Source organism: Rhinolophus hipposideros (assembly GCF_964194185.1).
Source record: "Rhinolophus hipposideros genome assembly, chromosome: 7".
NCBI lineage: Eukaryota > Metazoa > Chordata > Mammalia > Chiroptera > Rhinolophidae > Rhinolophus > Rhinolophus hipposideros.
Window position 1 is genome coordinate 73,758,424 of NC_138053.1, and position 21,242 is coordinate 73,779,665.

Sequence of the window (21,242 nt, forward strand, 5' to 3'; positions counted from 1 at the left end):
GCTGTATACCTGAAATTAATATAAAATAATATTGAAAGTCAACTGTAATTGAAAAATTAAAAAGGGAGGGAAGGTAAAGGGGAATAAGAGGTCCAAATGTCCAGGTATAAAACAAATAAGTCATGGGGATGTAATGTTCAGCATAGGGAATGCAGTCAATATTGTATAGCATGTTATGGTGTCAGATGGTTCTGGACTTAGGGGGATCACTTCTTTAGGTATATAAATCTTGAATAAGTATGGTGTAGCCCTGAAACTAATATAATATTGTATGTTAGCTATATTTTTTAATAAAAATCTTAAAAAATTTAAAAAATCATCCAAGTAAGTAAATATAATATTTTCCAAAATGACCAACTATGATCCAAAAATACTGTATTATGAGAATTGATTGGTAGTTGCCAAAGGCCGGGGTGGGAGATGGGCAAAATGGGTGGTCAAAAGGTACAAACTTCCAGTTATAAAATAAATAAGTCACAGGGTTGTAATGTACAGCATAGTGACTGTAATTAATAATACTGGATTGCCTATTTGAAAGTTGCTAAGAGAATATCTTAAAAGTACTCATTGCAAAAAAATACTTGTTTTGTAAATCTGTATAGTGACAAATTTTAACTAGATCTATCTGATTACAACTGAAACTGATGTGTCAATTATGCCTCAATAAAAAATGAATTAAAAAAATAATATACTCCTTTTTGAAAGATGCCTTTTCTCTCTACCCTTGAGTAGGTCCAGTATTTGATGAAACTTATGAAGATGGGTGGAGCCTGTCTTGCCCTTCCTCTTTTCTAGGATGCATTATACAGAAGGTGCCAGAAAAATGTATACACGTTTTAAGAAAGGAAAAAACTATTAAAATTGTAATACTCAATATATACTGATAACAAAAGGTGAATATGTCATGTTTGACTTATGCAATTACAAGAGGTGTTCAAAGTGGTTACCATCAGCATAATTTTAATAGTTTTTTCCTTTCTTAAAATGTGTATACATTGTTTTGGCACCCTCTGTATATGTGACTGAGACTTTCAAGGAAATTTATTTGCTGATTTGTTTTTGAAGTTAATTTCTAACTTCTTTCACTGATAAATGAAGAAAAGTATCGCACCTTTTGAAATACACCAAATGGATTGAGTATGTAATTAAAAAACATTTTTTTTCCATGTCAGTCATTGTCTTACACACTTAGCATAGATGTGCAGCTTAATAGTCTATAATATGGTGTTTCTAGAACACAGCTGAAGACCTGGTATATATGAGGGGTGGTGCTAGAAGACAGATGTCTGTGGAATGATTCACATCCTCTTTCAAGTTATGAGGATGGAGACCTGCTTCATTAAGAAGCTAGGAGTGCGGAGAGCATTTAACAACATAGGGACCAGTCAGTGGAATCCCCTTATTTCTGTTTGCATGAGGAACCCTGGAACAGCGGATAGTTTAATAAAAGTCATGAAGAGTCTTATGAAGATGCCTCTTCATAAGTGTTAATAGCGATTTTATCAGCTTATTTTTGTTGTAGTTTCCAATTTTTAAAAATGTTTAGGTAATCTCCACCTTCCCCAAATTTTAATTCTTGTAGATTCATTACTATTGAACCAATGCTTTCTCATGTTTCAATTCTTTGTATATGCATTCTTTTCAGATGTACTAAACAAACAAAAGCCCTTACAATTGATTTTGAAAAACTATAGCAACGTATTGGAGATTTGTAACATATAGAAGTAAATGTATGACAACAGTAGTTATAAAAAGCAGCTGGAGACAAATGGAATTATATTGCTGATAGGCTCTTACATTATACTCGTATGTAAAGTGATAGACTATTATTTGAACCTAAACAGTAACCAACCACTAAAAAAATAAAAAAAATTGAGAGACTCATAAGCCAATAATGGGGATGAAATGAAATAATGGGAAACTAAACATTTTTTAAAAGTACCATCCTCAAACAAAATTATTAGGAAAACTATTCAACAAAGTATGTGTTAAGGTACACTGAAAATTATAAAACATTGCGGATAAAAATTTAAGAAGGCCTTATGAGTTGACATATATGTATGTATGTGTGTGTGTATATATATATATATATATATATATATATATATATATATATATTTTTTTTTTTTTTTATGGATCAGAATAAGTTTTGTTAGAACGTTAGTTCTCTTCAAATCAAGCTGTACACTCAATGCAATCAAAATCCTAACAAGTATGTTTTTGTAGTAATTGGCAAACTTATTCTAAAATATATATGGAAATGCAAAGAATCTAGACTAGCCAAAATAGTTTTATGGAACAAAACATACATAGAGAGCTTATACTATTTTATTTCAACACTTACAACATTCTGTAACTTTATAGTTACAGTTATTAGTATAAGGATAGCATATATACACCAAAGAAAATAATATAAGATACAAAAATAACTCACATACATATGGTCAGTTGGTCAAAAATTAAAACTTCTGCTTATCAAAAGGCAAGAAGTTCAAAAGGCAAGAAGTTTCCTTAAAAGGCAATTAAGGAAATGAGAAGTCATGCCACAGACTGGGAGAAAATAGTTACAATAAATATCTGACATAGGACTTATTTCTAGAATTTATAAAGGATCTCACAACTCAATAAGACACTATCCAATTAAAGAATGGACAAAAAGTTTGAATTGAGGGTTTACAAAAGAAGACAAACAAATGGCTAATAAACAAGCAAAGTACGATTAGTCATAAGAAAATTCCAAATTAAAACCACAACATTACTACTACATAACCACTAGAATGCTAATATTGAAAAGATTGACAATGTCAAGTAAGGATGTGGAGCATCGGAAGCTTTCATACATATGCTCATGAAAATGTAAAATAGTTTTACTACTTTGGAAAACAGTCTTGCTGTTTCTTATAAAGTTAAACATACACCTTACCATATAATCCAGAAGTTCTGCTCCTAAATATTTACTCAGGAGGAATGAAAGCATTGCCACACAAAGTCTGGTCTAACAATGCTCTTAGCAGTTTTGTTCATAGTAGCCATGAACTGGAAACAACCAAAATTTCAATCAGTAGGTGAATGGATACATTGTGATATATCCATCCAATAGTATCCTATTGAGAAATAACAAGGAATAACGGATACATCCAAAACCATTATGTTCAGAGAAAGAAATCAGAAAGAGTACCTATAGTCTGATTCCATCTATGCAAAACCCTTTAAGGACAAATCTAAGCTATAGTGACAGAAGATCAGTGGTTGTGTGGGGCCAGGAATTGTGGTGGGGTGACTGAGAAAAAGGCCACGGGGAACTTTTTGGGTTGATAGAAATGTTCTTTATTGTGATGGTTGTGGTATTTACATGGGTGTATACATTTGTCAAAGCCCTTCAAAGAGTAGGCTTAAAATAGATACATGTTTTGGTATATAAATTATAGTTCAGGAGATTTGATTTAAAAAACCAAACGAGTGCTGATGAAGTGTATAATAATTCTGTATTTGTTTCATATCTGTCTATATGTTCAGGATGTATTTTTGTTTTGTATTTGCTATTTGCAAGTTAATTGCTAGAAGGGACATTTAGATTTCAGTAAAACTCTGACTCTGGATATTGCAGATTTTGGGGTCTTGATCATTGTATCACCCTGTCAGCTTTCTTCAATCCATCCTCTGCTCTGGGAGCGGTGGCAGAAGTGCACAGTCTTAATCTACAAGCTGGGTGGGGATTTTTGCAGTTTCGTGTATTCACAGATCGAGTTTGAATCTCACCACCTTGATTTTAGCATTTCAGGGGACATAAAGCAATCACGTAACCTTTTTGGGAATGGCTTTTGCTTTTTTTTTTTTTTTTTTAAATAAAATCATGGTAAGGATTAAGTGCAACAAAGTATAGAACAGCTTTGAACTTGTAATAATCCTTAGAGGGTTTAGAGAAGTAGGGATGCCTCTGGTGGAATTGCTTAGAGAAGGGGGCTGGGAGGAAGGTTGATGAAGGAAGGGAGCCACTTCTTTCTGGGATACGTTCTTTGGCCTCCTTGTGATTTTCTTCTTCTTTTTAATCCTCAGTATTTTCTCATTTAGTTTTATTTAACTCATAGAGAATTGTCGGAACACAGTGAATGTAACACGGTCCAAGTGTGTGAATGTCATCCTTCCTCCAAGGGGGGTGCCATTCTTTAGCATCAGTCACCCACTGTCTTATTTATTTCCTTAGTAACTAAGTGTAATGACTCTTAGAAAAATTTGGTTTGCAACAGAATGGTTTTTAAATTCTGAAGCTCTACCTTGTAGTACTCATAATTCTTTGTAACCAAAAACTGGTTACTCTTCTACCCAACCTCTAAGTAATTGGGGTTATTTACAGAGATGGTATAGTGAGTCTAGAGATTGAGTGTGGATCTTGAAGTCATTTTACCTCTGTTCAGATCCTAGCTTTATCATTTCTATCTGTATAAACTTTGACAGATTATTAACTTTTTAAGTATCAGTTTCCAGTTTCCTCCTATGTAAAGCAGTGAGATTTAGCTAATACACTATTGGGGGATTAAAGAACCAGTCCATGTAAAAGCTTAGCATGCACCTGGCACCTTGTAGGCACACAATACACGTAGTTTAGATACTATATTTTCGGATTTTATATGTGATTGGTACATTTCATGGAGTACTAAAGGTTTTTTTGTAAGTTCTTTTGTTCGGATATCTTTTTCTAGAATTATTACTAACTAGGATATGCCTTCTTAATAGTCACAGTGTGGGTCCTAACTTTGCTATGTTGGCTTTTAAGGTTTCAGCCACTAGGTGGTGATATATGGTTATGGAGCTAAGTGGTCCGGTTTTCTCTGTGACAATTAATGTGTATGTGTCAAGCAGGAATTTAATTCAAATTTGCCATAAAAATTTGTGTCTGGTCTAGAAACGTGTATCTACCAAAGTGAATTTGAGGGTGATTTGGCCATGTGACCCACATTCTGTTGAGTGCCAGCATGGATATATTTCATGACAGTGATCTTTATTTTGATGTCACCTGTTTCTCCCTCTTTTGGCGCCTTCTCACTGATGAACCTTAGAGCCTCCATTTATGAGCTTCCCTTGCCTCCACATGCTCTACTGTTGCAATTCTCTGCTCCTCTTTACCACAAACTTCATTTCTTGATGAATCATCCTCTCAGTTTATTCCAGTCAGGTTTCTGTCCCCACTAATCCACTGAAACCACTCTGGTGAAGGTTATGTGAGTTCCATCTTGTCAGATCTAGTCATCCTGTCTCTGTTCTCATTCCTGGACCTCTCACAGTTTGGCATAGTTGACCACTCACTCCCCTCCTAAAAATACTGCTCCCTAATCTACAGCACTGCTTTTTCTTTGTTTCCATGTCCACTCCTTAATCTCCTTTGCTTGCTCTTTTGCTCATTTTCTAAATATTGGTTGGGCCATAGTATTTAGGAAGCACTTCATGTCTTTTCCATTTACAGTCTTTTCCTTCTTAAACTTACATGGTCTCCTGCTTTCAGTACCATCGCTACACTGATGACCCAAATTTATGTCTGCAGTGCTGTCTTCCCACTTGAATTTGACTCATAAATCTCCGATGCTTACTTCATACCCACTTGGATGTCTAATTAGTATCTCAAAGCTAATGTACTGAACAGAACTCTTGATTTTTCTCCCAAACATCTAGTCTTTTCCACTCTTCCCTATGTCAGGAAAAGGCTCCACAGTTTACCCAGTTACTTAACCCCAAAGCCAGGAGTCAACTCTGCTGGTTTCTGTGCCAACCAGAGCTAATCATCCCACTCACCTCCAGCTCCCTGCCCTTGAGACAGCTCATGCGGTTCCTATGACCATAAAGCCCTGGCAGCTGCTGTGGTCGCCACAGACCAAAGAGCCGCTGTGTGTGGTGCTAACTGACAATGAAGGACCATTCATTATACCTTGACACTGGCCAGATTGGACCTGTAGGTGCTCTGAAGGAACTGGATCACACTTGTAGGGGAGACTTTAGTGGGAGACAGGGCCTGGGAGGGAGCCTGCAGGTTAGTTCTTTTTCCTTCTCTCACCTCCCCCTGCACTGGACTGTTTCCATGAGACAGATTTCATACAGTCTCTCTGTAGAAGCTTCACAAGATTAATAGTCATCTGTGCTGGTTTTTGAAGCTGTTGCCAGCTTAACATGCAACTTGTATAATATTTATCCTCCTTTCTTCCTGCCTCACTTCTTTTTTCCCCCTCACTCTTGCTTCCCTGGGATCTTACTCCCTGCAGATTTCGCCAGGAAGTGTAGGCCTCAGGCTCTGTTTCTCAGGTAACCCAAGTTAAAACATCATCCTGGATTCCTTTCCTTTTTTTTCTTTTTAAAAATTGGTCTTTCCGAAACTGACTGTTTCCCCCACAAACATGCTCCTTACCCTTATGTCTCTCTTTTTTTTTTTTTTTACAAAGATTTTATTGGGGAAGGGGAACAGGACTTTATTGGGGAACAGTGTGTACTTCCAGGACTCTTTTTTCCCCCCAAGTCAAGTTGTTGTCCTTTCAGTCTTAGGTGTGGAGGGCGCAGCTCAGCTCCAGGTCCAGTTGCCGTTTTCTAGTTGCAGGGGGCGCAGCCCACCATCCCTTGTGGGAGTCAAACTGGCAACCTTGTGGTTGAGAGGACGTGCTCCAACCAACTGAGCCATCTGGGAGGCAGCTCAGCTCAAGGTGCTGTGTTCAATCTTAATTGCAGGGGGCGCTGCCCACCATCCCTTGGGGGACTCGAGGAATTGAACTGGCAACCTTGTGGTTGAGAGCCCATTGGCCCATGTGGGAATCGAAGTGGCAGCCTTCGGAGTTAGGAGCATGGAGCTCTAACCGCCTGAGCCACCCGGCCAGCCCTCCTTTCCTTTTTTTTTAAACTCTTCATATCCAATCCAAGTTGAGTTTACTTTTTAAACATACTCTAAATCTTTTATCCTGCCCTCTGTTTTCATGTTGTCATCTGTCCTAATCTGCTGTCATCTCTTACGTACATTACTCTTGTCGCCTCCTAACTAGTCTCCTGTGCTCATTCTTACACCCCTACAGGCCATTCTCCTCCCCTCGGCCTGACTGACTTTTTCGGAATGTTAATCAGTTGAGGTCTCTGTGTTGCATAAAAACGTGTGGTGTCCCCATCACACATACAGTTAAATCCGTACTCATATAACCATGGCCTGCTGACTAGTCCCTAAGTGATTGTGCCTTTGACCTACCTCTGTCACCTCTCACTTCCCTTTCTCCTCCTACTGGAGCCGTACTGGTTGTCTTTCCTTTCCTTAACACATGGACTGTTTAGTCCTGTCTTGGGCTCTTTCTTCCCCTTTTCTGGAATGAATGAACTTTCTCCAGATCTTTAGTTGGCTGACGACTTTTTAAACATTCAGATCCCAGCTCAAATGTCTTCCTAGAGACCTTTCCTGACCATGCATTCTGAGTCGCCATCTGGGCTCTCCCTATCACATCACTCCACTTGTTTTTATCGTAGCACTTATATTTTAACTTACGTTTTCTGTCTTTTTCTGCCTTCTTTCCACAATCAAATGTTCTGGAATGTAAGATTTAGAAGAGTGGGGTCAATTTATATCTTGTTGAATGCTGCATTCTCAGTACCTAGACTATTATCTGGTCCAAAGTGGTGCTTAATAAATATTTATTAAATGAATAAGCTGATAATATAGAGCTCATTAAACTTGAAGCTATAATAAATTAGAAATCTAATTGGGAGCAAAGTAGTGAAACACTTGGACGTCTCTATCTGGTAAATGAGTGTGCTAACTTATTTGGCTTGATCACCAGCTGTTCCTTACCTTATTGTAGGGTATTATCTCATATTGCCCTGTGTACCCCTGGAGCTATTCATTCAGCTTCCTTCCTTGTGCTGGTTCAGTTGTGTCCTGTTAAGGTTGCCTTTAAACTGGCTGAATCAGACTGTGGTCACTTATTAACTATAGTGACCTTGATCCAAGTTTTTATCTTTTAATGCTTCCTACCGAACAGCTGCAGTAGGGCTGTGTCTGTTCAGTATGTTCCAAACTGAAGTTGAATTAAGAGATATGCTGTAGAAATTGTGAAAGACCATTTCTTTATTAGGTGCCAAGTTTCCTACGGTCCAAAATTGGAGGAACTAAGTGGTATTAGCCTTTATTTGTAGGCTAATGAGGGAGGAGAGGGAATTCAACAAGCTGGCAATAGTGAAGTAACTGTGTACTATCCCTGCTTCTCTTTCAACCAGTGGAAAGCAGCTCACGGTTCCTTTAAACCTTCGTGTGCCCTGTGGGCAGCAAAGCACATTTCATGTAGCAGTGCCTCTGCTTCCAGCTGTGGTTGTGTTTTCTAAGTAAAAGCAGCGCAATCGAGGGAGAGGACTTTTTTTTTTCCCTCTTCGAATCTGTGTGCATGTATGCATGCCTGCCTAATGAAGAGAGAAAACAAATCTAGTGATGGTCAGTGTCGTCTGGAACTTCTCAGTTTATTTTGTACTTTGGGAGAATGTAAACTTAGGTACCGAAGCAGCTTTGTGGGGGTGGGCATGGGGTAAGCCGTCCTGTTGCTCAGTGCTAGTGCGGTTGGCATGTTGGATAGAACAATTCTTTGTGGTGCAGGAGTGCCCTTTACCTCCCAGGAGTAGCCCTGATTTCCTGCCGCTAGCACTTCCATCTCAGAGTGACAACCCAAAATGCCTCTCTGTATTGCCTTAAATGTCTTCCATCGGATCATAACTACTCCTGTTTGAGTTAGGCAGAAAATAGGAACGAAGGCATAAAGGACATTTGACAAATGTGGTGAATTTTAACAGTAGTTGAGCCACGTAGAGCAGGAGTTGGCAAACCTCACCCTCTTCTTATAAAGTTTTATTGGGACACAGCCATGCACATTTGTTTATGTATAGTCTATGGCTGGTTGTGTGCTACAGCAGAATTGAGTCTTGTGGTTGTCACAGAGACTGTATGGCCCACAAAGCCTAAACAAGTCACTGTATGGACCTTTACTATGCTGACCCTTGGGCTAGACACCCAAGACCTCCAGCCTCTTCCTCAAAAGGCACAAAGACTCCTGAAGCCTCAAGCACCCCAGTTTCTTATGGTCCCTGTGCTATACCTGCCATTCTAATCTCCTGGTTCTTCCTACTCATATTCCCAATCCTCTAGTTGTGGAATTTCTTGGAATTTCTGTACATGGAATGGTGAAATGAAACAAAGTAAGGATTAAAGTGTTTGCTACTTTTGTCTTAGGGTAGAATTATTATTTTTTTGGAATGTATTATCAGCATGCTAATGCCTGTCTCCTCTTTTCATGTCTTCCATGCTTCTCTCTGATGCTTCCTGACTTCTCTTGGAGGAGGTAGGATGAATGAGGTAGATGTTTGCACTGTCTATGTGCCGCGCCATGTTCTGGGTGGTGTAGAGAATGCAAGGAAATCTGCCCTTTGATCCCTGAACTCATTAGTAAAGAAGATAAAACTTTTTACTTATTTCAGAAAATTCACTGTCTAGTGTAGCAAAAAGTAGAAAGGGGTAGTAGCTTTCAATACTATAACAACTAAGAAATGTCCTGTGCTAGGGTAGAAGTTGGCATCATTGTCTTAATTTGCTTTGGAAAATGACATTTATTCGGTGTGTGTACACCTTCATGTAATTTCAGAACTCCTCCCTACTGTTTCCAGAGTGAATTGATCTATCCTAAATTGTTTGTTCTTGTCTATAATGAAGTATAACCTTTTAAAGGCATGTTTGTTCTTTTGTGTAGGTAAACAGTTTAAATTAGTATTGAAAGTAGGTTTTATGACCTAACCTAATCCTACATCCACATAATTTTAATAAAGGATAGCAAGGGAAACTCAGAGTAGTTTAGTATTTATTTTTAAAGTATATTTATATCGTTTATGGGAACTCTAGTCTGTGCGTCATCTCCGCACTTCTTCCTGATCAGTTTCCCTTTCTCTAAATATGGCTGTCTTGAGAAAATATGCAATTAGGAAATATAGTTTTTTCTCTTTCATTGTTTTTTGCTTCTTTTTTCTTTCTTTCTGAGCTTTGCCTAAGCTGTGGGAAATTAAATTCCTTGTGATGAATGCTCATTGTATGTAACTATACATTATTTTGTCCTTGATTTTTTTCAGAATGCTACTCCAGATTTTTGACAGAGAAACTCAGAATATTACAGAGGTTTTCTTTTTTTTTCTTTCAGTTTAATTCAGGAAATTGATCATTGTCTAACAGTTGGAACCCAGTTTACCTACATTGGAAATCACATGATTATCAGTCAAGTTAGATCTATCTAAAACTGTTTTCAGTTGTTATTATAATGTCTATTTGAAGCCTCCCACAAAATCAAGGATGTAAACTAAACTTTTTTTTAATTGAGATATAATCGAGATACCAATGTATTAGTCTTAGGTGTACAATGTAATGATGCGACACATATATATTGCAAAAAATCACCACTTTATGTCCAATTAATATTCATCACTGTACATACTTACAAAACATTTTTTCCTTGGGATGAGAACTTTCAAGATCCATTCTCCTAGCTACTTTCAAATATGCAGTACAGTGTTATAGCTGTAATCACCATGCTGTACATTACATTTTCATGACTTTTTCATTTGTAACTGGAAATTTGTACCTTTTGATCCCCTTCACCCATTTTCCGCCCCCCTCTCCACCCCACCTCAGACAACCATCAGTCTGTTCTTTATGTCCTTCAGCTTGGTTTTTTGTTTTGTTTTTGTTTTTATATTCCACATATAAGTGAGATCGTACAGTATTTATTTTTTTCTGTCTGACTCATTTCCCTTAGTATAATACCCTCAAGGTCCGTCTATGTTGTCATAAATGGCAAGATTTCATTCTTTTTTATGGTGAATAATATTCTATTATATATATATATATATATATATATATATATATATATATATATATATACCACATTTTCTTTATCTGTTCACCCATTGATGGACATTTAAGTTGTTACCATATCTTGGCTTTTGTAAATAATGCTGCAGTGAATGTGGGGGAGCATATATCTTTTCAAATTAGTGTTTTTGTTTTTTTAGATAAATACCCCAAAGTGGAATTTCTGGATCATGTGGTAGTTCTATTTTTAACTTTTTGAGGAAACTCCATACTGTTTTCCATAGTGGCTATACCAATTTACATTCCCACTTACAGTACACAAGCGCTCCCTTTTCTCCACATTCTCACCAAAGCTTATTTTTTAATCTTTTTTATAATAGCCGTGTTCTAATAGGGTGTGAAGTGATATCTTATTGTGGTTTTGATTTACATTTCCATGGTGATTAGTGATGTTGAACATCTTTTCATGTACCATCTATATGTTTTTTTTTGGAAAATGTGTATTCAGATCCTCTGCTCATTTTGTAGTTGAATTGTTATTTTGCTGTTGAGTTGTATGAGTTCTTTATATATTTTGAATACTAACTCCTTATCAGATATGTGACTGGTAAATATTTTCTCCCTTTCCGTAGGTAGTCTTTTCACATCTTGATGGTTTCCTTTGTTGTTCAGAAGCTTTTTAGTTTGATGTAGTTACACTTGCTAATTTTTCTTTTGTTGTCTTTGTGTTCTGTGTCAAATAAAAAAAAATATCATCGCTAAGACTGATATCAAGGAGCTTACCTCCAGTGTTTTCTTCTAGGAGTTTTATGATTTCAGGTCTTATGTTCAAGTGTTTAATCCATAAACTTTTAATTTAAAATACTATTTACTAAACAAAGGAAAGTCACATCCAATAATAAAATCTGTACTGTGCCAGAAAAGTTATTTCTATCATTACACATTTTGGGGCACAATTATTATAAATATTATTAGAGACAATATAAAGCAAGGTGAAAACTTTAATGTTCTCGACAACATAATTTTTAATGAGGAAATAAAATGATGAATCTTAATATTAGCTACTGATTTGCTAAAAATGTAGCTGTATAGGAATAGCTTTTAAATTTGTTTTGGTATTGCTACATAAGCATATAAAATTGTGTGTTACAAATAATAGAAATCAAATAGAAATCTATCATGATATTAATGGAAAATGATAATCATTTGTAGTTATATTTTACCTAACAGACAAAAATGCTACAATATTTCTTCTCAAATGCGTTCAGTTCTCATATTCATGGATTCTGTATTTGTGAGTTCACCTCCTCACTAAAATATATTTATAACTTCCAAATCAATACTCATGTTGCTTTCAGAGTCATTAGTAGACGTGTAGCTACAAAAAATTTGAGTTACCTGATGTGTATGTTCCCAGCTCTGGCAAACAACGCCATGTTCTGCCTTCTTGTTTCGGCTCTCCTACTGTAAACAAGTATCCTTCTTGTGGTCTGTTTAGTGCTGTTTTGTACATTTTTGTGCTTTTTGTGGGTGAATTTGCTATCAAGGTTGCCAAGTGTAGCGCAGAAGTGCTCTCTAGTGTTCCTAAGCCCAGGAAGACTGTGATGTGCCTGCCACACAGAGAAAATCCATGTGCGGTAAGCTTCCTCCAGGCCTGAGTTTCAGTTGGCCCTGAGTTCAGTGTTAATGAATCAGCAATATACATTAAATATGATGTATTTAAACAGAAATACACATAAAACAATGTTACACATTAATCAATTTATAAAAATGTTGTGACCAGAACCTTGCAGGGGCTTAACCCTGCATTTCCCCTAGGAGCAGTGATTCAGTATTTGCTAAGTTAGTCTTTACGGCAACTTGATAAAGCATAACTACCAGGAATGAGAATTAACTATATCTAGATTAAAGCTTTTGAGACTAGCAGTGCTTTCATGTATGCTACTTTTCTTTTTATCAAGAATTTAAATAATCAGGACAAGTTTAAAATTTACTCTAAAGCTACATAAAATTTAAAAGTCTCTGATTCAGCAAAGATAAAATCATGTTCAAAATCATTTGACATTTGTTGTTTTATATTCTACTCCCCTCACCCAAATTAGCTTTTAGTACACTAATTTTTTACATCTTTTGTTACTGTCACCACCACAAAAGAAAATGTTGGATAAGCATCTTTAATGGGGTGACATACAGAGAGTAAAGCTGTTTGGATATGGAGTAAAGACTACTCTTTTAGAGGGTTCCTTGAATGATATAAAAAGAGGGCATTTAACTAAATGGGGGAATTTAGTGGAAGAATTAAAGAGTGAGAAGATTTTTTTTGGAGATAGTATCAGAGCAGAGTCATAAAAAACAAATGGGAACTGGCTGAAGAATGGGCAGAACAATGGACCATCTGCATCCACAAAGGACAGAGGAGGCCAGATACAGCCTCTCCCTGTGGAGTATCAAAGCTGGTCAGTAGAGCTGGAAGGACCATAGTGTGCGGGGTCAGGTGAAAGGAATGTTTACAGGTGAATGGAGACTTTGGAGCAGAGACCATGTCTAGGGTTGGCTGAATGCCTTGCTAAATGTAAGAGGCCTGAAACTCAGTGTCCAGAAGGTAAGCAGAAACTGTTGAAATATTTTAATCAGTAAAGTAAACTTGTTGGAATTCATGTTTTAGGAAAATCTTTCTGAGATAGAGTAGAAAATGGATTGGAGTCAGGCCAGACTGATCTGAGGAAGGCTGGACATCTGAATTTCGATAATCCTGACAAGGACTTTCTGAGGACCTGCAGTGAAATGTAGCAGTGACTGTGAGTTACAGGAATGAATGGCAAGAGAACTGACGACTAGTGTGACCTAAGGCAGGGAAAAGTCAAGTCAAGAATAACTTCAGGATTCTGTCTTAATTACTTCGTGGTGATGTTCTGTAAGCCAGGGGTGTAAAAGTAGAGTAAGTCTGGAGTATGAGATAATGATGAGTTCAGATGGCACATGTTGTGTTCGAGATACATATCCCTTCTTATATGCTTGATCTTATATTCCTGTGCAATTATCTGGATCTTGTTGTATTCCTGTGCAGTTTTCTTCTTGTTTCTGTCTTTGATATTTACAGAAAACCTTCCCAAATGAGTTGTCAGCATTCATTGTTCCCACTTTCTTACTTCCACTCCACTCTAGTCTGGGGTCCGTTCCCACCATTCGAAGAATTCTGTTTTGGTCAGTGTCACCAGTGACCTACGTGTTAGTAGATCTCTCTGAGGTATTCAGCACAACTTGTCACTCCCTCTCTGACAGACTTCGCTCTAGGTTTCTGTGAAATCACACACACTCCTGAAGTTCCTCCTTCCTTCCTCAGCTTCTCATTTGCCTTTGCCCTTTCTTCTGTGCTTGACCTCTGAATTTTGAAAACTCCAGCCCTGATGTCTTTTCACTGTTTTATCTACACTTTCTCTCTGTGTGATCTTACCCAGTCCTATGGTTTGTTTAATTTATTCTTAAGATTTTTAAAAATGAAAAGAAAAAGACAATAACGTGCTCAAGATTTTAAAAAGCAAATGCAGTAATAACAAAGGACACACAGTGAAAAGTAAGTCTTGCCCCACTGCTGTTGTCTGGTCTCAGTTCACTTTCCCACTGGCAGTCACAGCTAGCAGTTGCTTGATATACTGTCGAAGACACTCTTTACATTTAAAAGCATGTGTGTCTATATCTTAAAACATCATAAGTGTTAATATTCTAAATATATACATCATTCTCTGTTACTTAATATATCTTGGAGATCATTTTGCACTATTACATATAGAACTGCCCCTTTTTAGCATTAGTTTCAGGTACACAAAACAATGTAATAGACGTTTATACCCCTCACAAAGTGATAACCCCCCTCTCCCAATCTCTTACCCCTGTGACGTCTTATAGAACTGTCTTTCTTTTTTTAAAAAATTGATGTGCAGATCTCTTACCATTCAGACTCTTATTATACAAAATCAGGGACTAGAAAGATTTGGATATTAAGGGATACTTGAATTTTATTGCATGATGTATTATAATGTATGTATCCACCCCTCTTTTGAGAAAGGATGTTGTCCTCAATTTTTACAGATGATGTAGTGAATATCCTTTTAGAGATATAAATGTGCACACATACAGGTCAGTCCAAAAGAAATATTTGTAGAAATGGAATTGCTGAATCAAACTAGATGTGCATTTAAAAAAATACATTTTACTTTTTTTCCTTTTTTTCTTTTGAGTATATTGTTATCAAGGAACAGACTTGGCTTTTAAAGCTTACGTGCATGTGTGTCTCGTAGGTGCATAATGCATGTATAAAGACAGGGAACATGCATATAACTTGACATTAAAGTTTTCTAACTGTACATTATGAAAAATTTCAAGCACACAGGCAAGTTGAATGATTATACAGTAAACACTTGTTTACCTACCATCTAGATTCAGCGATTGTTATCTTGCTATATTTGCTTTATCTGTGTCTTTTTCTTTTTACTTTATAAAATTTTATTTATTTTTTCAAAGATTTTTATAAAAATATAGCTAACATACAATATCCTATTAGTTTCAGGTATACATCATAGTTATTCAACAGTACCTGTGTATGTTTTATAAAACATTTAAAAATAAGTTGCAGACCTCATGAAAGCTTATCCCTGAAATCTTTGATACTCGAATTTTCTATCATTAAGGACATTTTCTATATAACCATAATACAATTAGCATGCAAGGCAACAATAATTCCCTAATATATTCTAGTATCTAATACATACTTCGTTTTGCAATTGTCCCTAAATGTCTGTAGCTGATATTTTGACTGACGATCCAGTCAAGGCTGATTCATTGTTGCTGGTTGTTACGTGTTTTCAGTCTCTTAATTTATAGCAGGATCTACAAACTACAGTTAGAGAACCAAGTCTGGTCTGCCATCTATTTTTGCAAGTAAAGTTTTATTGGAACATGGCCCCATTCATTTGTATTGTAACTCTGGCTTGTGTTTACACTACAGCAGTGGAGTTGGGAAGTTGGAACAGAGACCATCCTGACTCTGAAGCCTAAAATATTTGCTGTTTGGCCCTTTACAGAAAAAGTTTGTGGACCCCTTATTTAGAGCATTAGAGCAATTCTCTCACCTTTTAATTTTTTTCCCATGACGTTGGCTTTAGAATTGACCCACAGATTGCTTTGTAGAACGTCTCTCACTCTGAATTTGCCTCATTTTTTGCCTCTGGATCATTTAGCTTTTTCCTCTGTCTCTTATAGTTTCTGTAAACTGCAAGTTAGGTCCAGCAGCTTTAATTCAAGTTCAGACTTTTCCTTTTCTTTTTTTTGCAAGGCTGTTTATGGTATTGTTTACTTTCTATTGCATCACATCATGATGTATATTCCGGATGCCCCTTTAGTGAGGTAAGGCCAGTTACAGTGTTTGGGTAGAGTGTCAGCTTTATGCTCCATTATGGAGATCTACGTCATTCTTTTCCCTAATGGTTTGAACATCCACTGGTGGTCTTGCCGAGATTATTTCATAAATTACAGTTTTTAAAATTGTAATATTCCTTCTGCATTTATTAGCTGTTTTTCCCCTTTAAAGAACTTTTCTTCATAAGCATTTGTTTAGAGGTTTGTTATTTTTTATTTCTAAGTGTTTGAGGGGAAAAAGTTCTATCTTTGTCCCTTATAAAGGTTTTGAAAATAATTAGTGTCATGTACATGTTCTCTTTTTATTTATGTAGTTTAAAAGTGTTCATGTGAAATAGAGGTTGTAAGTGTGTATGTGCACATGTATTTTGAAGACTAAGTTGAGGAGAGAGGACATGAAAGGCTACAGCTTTATTTGTGTTTTATTGTAAGGATTTTCCCCCCTCTCTGTAAGACTAAAAATAAAAATTTCAGATTATAATTCTAATCGTTAAATATGTAGGCTAGTTTCTAGAGGATTAAACAGCCTGAATATGATTTATGTTTTAAATATACTCTTACTATATTTAAAGAGTATTAGTGTCATTGAATATGTTCATTAGCGTAGAGATTACTAGTTCTAGTAACTAAACCGACTAGGAACTGAAATTAAGTGTTTTATAAAGCTGGCAGGTCATATTAATAGAAAATATGAAGGGGAGTAGTATCAATAAATACAATATTTATTTCTTCTCTCACTGGCTTTTTTCTTAATTAAAGGAAACAATGAGAATGATATCTTGAGTTATACAACCTTCCTTCTAGGGTGATTTCATTTCTAGTGAGTTTTACATCAAATACAATGCGTGTATTTGACCTTCAAAATGCAATTTTTCTTCTTCAAAAGTTATTATTCACGTCCCACTTCCTTCCAAAAGAGAATTGTAATGGCCAAAGGGTAATTTTTTTCTAGCTTTATTAAGATATAGTTGACATATAACATTGTGTAAGTTTAAGGTGTTCAGTGTGATGATTTGATTGTATTGCAAAATGATCAGAACAATAAGGTTAACACATCCATCACCTCATATAATTCTTTTTTTGTGGTAAGAATGTCTAAGATTTACTCTTTTAGTAACTTTCAAGTATATAAAACACGATTGTAAACTACAGTCCCCATGCTGTGCCATAGATTCGCCAAAATTTACTTACAACAAAGTTTGTACTAAAGGGTAATATTTAATGTCTAACAATAGAGGACCTATTTGAATGAGTTTTGCATTGAAATCGTAGTAATCAGTCTTTAAGCATTATGCTGTGGAGAGAAGGATTTGATGATTTAAAGACATGAGAAAAATGTGTTGTGTTTGTGTGTGTGTGTGTGATATATACAATACACTAAAATAAACTGGAAGAATATGCAATCAGATGTTAACTATATTAACTATGGTTTTGTCATCTTTTGGTGGTGAAATTAGGGTTGTCTTTAATTTGTGTGTGCCCACGCATGTCTGCACATACATTTTCCTCAAGTATCAACTATAAGGAAGACCTAATTTAAGAACATTGTGCGTTTTTTTAAAAACAATTGAGGGGCCGGTGGCTCAGGCAGTTGGAGCGCTGTGCTCCTAACACCCAGGTCGCCAGTTCTATTCCCACATGGGCCAGTGAGCTGCGCCCTCTATAGCTAAGATTGTAAACAACGGCTTTCCCTGGAGCTGGGCCGCTGTGAGCAGCCGGGAGGTCGGCATGAGCTGCGGTGGGCTGCTGTGTGCTGCCCTGTGCGGGTGGCCAGCGTGAGCAGCCGACCGAGGACCGGTGACCGACTGCCTCAACCCGGGGAGCACAAGGCTCATAGTACCAGCATGGGCCAGGGAGCTGGGTCCTACACGACTAGACTGAGAAACAACAGCTTGAACCGGAGTGTGGCTGGGTGGGGGGGGGGGCGGAAGAAGGGGGAGAAATGAATACCTCGTGTAAGCCCGCAGTGTGTTTAAGTTGCCAGCATAGATTTTCAGTTTTAGGCTGCCTTAATCCTGCACATGTGTAGATCAAAGAAGGAAGAGGTCCACTGGGATGGCAGATCCTGCTTTCCCTTTCTCTCCTAGCCTCAGGCTGTGGTTTTTGTCTCTTTAAAAGTCCACCAGCACATTATATATATAAAATTATAGTTGGCATTCATTAATGTCCAGCCTCTGGTGTCCAATGCCATGATCAGGTATCCACAGCATCCCTGAGGTGGTCTCCCAAACAGGTGTGGGGTCGGAGGGATGGTGGATGGGAGGAGGGGGGTTCACAGTGTGAGGGATATGGATGATGAACGTCTAAGTATTACCTTGTTTTGTACACCTGAAACTAATAAATAAATAAATTTATGAAAAAAAAAAATTAAAAAAAAAAAAAAGTCCACCAGGAAAGTTCAGACTTCTCGTTTCTTCTGTGTACGTTTCTTTTCATCTTCTCCTTTGCTAACTTGAGTACCAGGTGAGGTCCTGGCATCTTTTCTCTACCATCCTTCTTTTTCAAAAGGACCTTTTGCTTAAAGGAGGCTACTCTGTCTGGGGTGGGGGAGCCGGGAAGAAAAGATGGTAAAAATGGGACCCTTGAGGGGTTAGCATAAGAATCCAAACAGTATGATCTGATAGGTGGTAACCCTTCAGAAGCTGCTAATTAATTCTGTATATTTGATGATATTGTAATAGAGTAATTGGAATTCATACATAAAGAACTTTAATGGCTCCTGAAAAGGTGGCTTACTCTGAAGTGCATTAGTCAGTTTCTAAGCTAATATTAACACAGGAATAATCTAAAAGTAACTGTGAGCCTCAGATTCCCATTCAGGGTAAGTAAAAGTCAACAATGGGACACAGTAGTTTAGCCAACCCGTGTTGACCACCCGCTGAGCAGAGTTTGTGTGGAGAATTGTGAGCCAGCCACTCAGGCCTGTGCAGGCCAAGCTCATGGGCATTCCTGACCCTGTGCACAAGTGCTGGAGTCCGCAGAAAGCAGAGCAATGCAGGGATCTCCGAGTGAGATGGAAGGAAGAGCACTACAGGCCACAGCCAGGGAGACTGCATTCTTCACTATTACTTCCCACTTTGGGGACTCTGGCTCTAGACAGATACTCGAGTTTGGCAGAATCCTTGATAGAGAAGTAATTTTCAGCTAGGCAAGCTCTTAGAGATTTGATTTGTGACATAAGAAAATTTCTGGTGCAGGCAGAGTCAGAAAAAAACATAACATTGTGGTAGCACATTATAAAAATAAAAGTGAATAATAGTCACACTGTTCAAATCAAGGGCGGTTCCTAAAATTCAAGCAAGTAGTCTTTCACCCAGGGTGAACCAAGGTGTTTAAACAGCTATCTCTTCAGGACTCAGCAGGGGCCCCTTTTAGAGAAGATGCTAAGAGTGGTCAGGGCAATAGATCTGATAGCCATCTCTGCATAGTCAGGCTGGTTTGCCTGGGAACAAAGACTGCCAGCGTTTGTGGGATGAATCTTCATCTCATAGTTACAGCCTGCTTCTACAAAATGAAAAATAGCCACTGCTATAATCCGTTAACGGCAGTTAAAGCAAGCTTTGTAAAGCACACTCCCACCCTGTGGGCCCTCACCCCTGCTGCTAGTCATGGAACTGGCACCGTGGCAAACTTATTCTACGCTGCTGTAGCCCATTTGCTGAGATGGCATAAGACTCTGAAAATGGTATTGCACATTTGTATTTACTAGTAAAGGAACTCTATAGCAAGGTGAAATGAGAATGTACTTTTTTATGTTCTTCAATTTTATATTTTCTACCAAATTCTGCCGTTATTTCTTTAGTTCTCTGCTTTCTGCTTAATAATCAGTACCCTCAGCCAACATTTTGGTTGTTATGTTTGGTTTGGATCTTCACATATTAGGTAGAAAATTATGCACCAGAACACATACAGGGGAAATGAAGGGTGTGGAAAATAGGTAAGAAGACGTGATTCAGGAGAAGATAGCACATGACAGGGCTTAGTATACTGTGAGAGGTATCAGTGGTTACAACCCTGGTTTTTATTAGCGTTACTTGGGAACTTAAAAAAATATAGATGCCTGGGTCCTGTTCCCTGAAAATTTCTGTTTTAATTAATCTGAGGCAGGGACAAACGCTTGTGCATGCATGTGTGTGTGTGTGCGTGTGTGTGTGTTTCCCTTTCGTAATCTCCCTAGATCATTCTGTGTAGCCAGGAATGAAAACTTGTACATTGTATGTTTTATGTTTAGCTTTAGAAAGCAGAACTAGTAGTATTGAGGGAAAGTACAAGATAGAAAGTTTCAGCTCATTATACTGAAAAATGTTCTGGCAATTAGAACTTCTTCCTTGTTGGGACCATTCAAGTATACATGAGTTAACCACTTGTAAAGGTTGCTGTGAAGATGACTTCTTTGTATAAAATGTAGGACTTAGTTGTTCCTTAATTTTATTTAAAAAAATAAAGTGTTGCTATGCTTCTGCAGATTTGGCACGGAGTGTGCTAAGATCAGTTGGGCATATTGAGTTTGAGACATCTATGGGACATCTAGGTGGAGATGTTAGTTGATATATGGCTTTGGAGCTCAAGAGCTCTGACTGGGAGAACATCAATGAAAAGGTGGTAGGGGAAATTACCATCTCCGTACTGTTTTTCATTCGTTTGACCCGTGTCTTATGAACTTACCACGTATTAACAGTGATGAACAAGGCCTGGTCTCTGTGCTTATGGAACTTCTAGACAAGGAAAGTTAAAGCTGAAGAATCTTTACAAAATTACCTGAAGAATCTTAAATTGTTATCGCTGTTAGCTAGATGGCTGCAGTAGAGGCCAGGATTTGCAACTGGATTGTAAATTCCTCAAAAAACTTCTTTATAATACATCTGAAATGAATGACAATATATGCAGACATTAAGATTGATGAAAAAAAGAGAAATTCTGGTGGTGATTTCTCAGCCAGAAATTAAAAACATGGAGAAAGATTTCCAAGATC

The 21,242-nt window shown here is 37.3% G+C and overlaps 1 protein-coding gene across 3 annotated transcripts in view; it reads left to right on the forward strand.

The window, feature by feature from the left end:
- The window catches only part of TTC33 (tetratricopeptide repeat domain 33), a 41,419-nt gene that overhangs the window by 13,103 nt on the left and 7,074 nt on the right, over positions 1-21,242 (forward strand). The gene's annotated exons all lie outside the window — the stretch shown is intronic.